This window comes from Trichechus manatus, unplaced genomic scaffold (genome assembly GCF_000243295.1).
Source record: "Trichechus manatus latirostris isolate Lorelei unplaced genomic scaffold, TriManLat1.0 scaffold00060, whole genome shotgun sequence".
In the NCBI taxonomy this organism is placed as follows: domain Eukaryota; kingdom Metazoa; phylum Chordata; class Mammalia; order Sirenia; family Trichechidae; genus Trichechus; species Trichechus manatus.
The window spans coordinates 3,224,659-3,225,482 of NW_004443996.1; positions in this window are offsets into that span (position 1 = coordinate 3,224,659).

Genomic DNA, 824 nt, shown 5'->3' on the forward strand with positions numbered 1-824 from the left:
TGGTGGATTTTGTTTTAAAGTCTATTTTATCTGAGATTAGTATTGCTACTCCTGCTTTGTTTTGGTTGCCGTTTGCTTGATATATTTTTTCCATCCTTTCATTTTTAATAAGTTTATGTCTTTGTTTCTAAAGTGTGTCTCTTTTAGACAGTATATTGATGGATCCTTTTTTTTAATCCATTCTGTCACTCTTGGTCTCTTTATGCCTGCAATTAGGCCATTTACATTCCATGTCATTATTGATAGGTGTGAGTTTATTGCTGTCATTTTGTAGTGCTTTTTTTTGTGGTGCTGACGTTTTCTTTGTTCCTGTTACTCTCCTATGCTGAATTCCTTTTGTTTGTGGATTTTTTTCATTTCTTTTATTTTTGTAGGTTTTGTTTTTACTTAAACTTTATGTGTTTCTTTTTTATTTTGATGAGTGTGTTTGTCAACTTTCTTTGTGGATACAGTGAAATTTACTCTTATCTTCTTAAGTTTGAAGCAATCTATTATTACTTGGTATCGCCTTGCCTTCCTCTCCATTAGAAGGTTCTATACCTACAGTTTATTCTCTCTTTTATTGTTCCGATGTTGTTGCCATTTGCAGATTAACTGCTCTTATTCCCTGTTGTATTTATTTTGGTTTTGGATAGTCCTTGAGAGTTCATTTCCTAGATCAGTATCTGGCTGGTACAATCCTGCATCCTATATTCAGCCTGTGAGCTGAAGTTATTTGTTCTCAGATCGAAGGACTCCCTTTAATAATTCTTGTAAGTTTGGTTTTGTTTTTACATATTCCTTTAATTTCTGTTTATCTGGAAATGTCCTAATTTCACCATCAT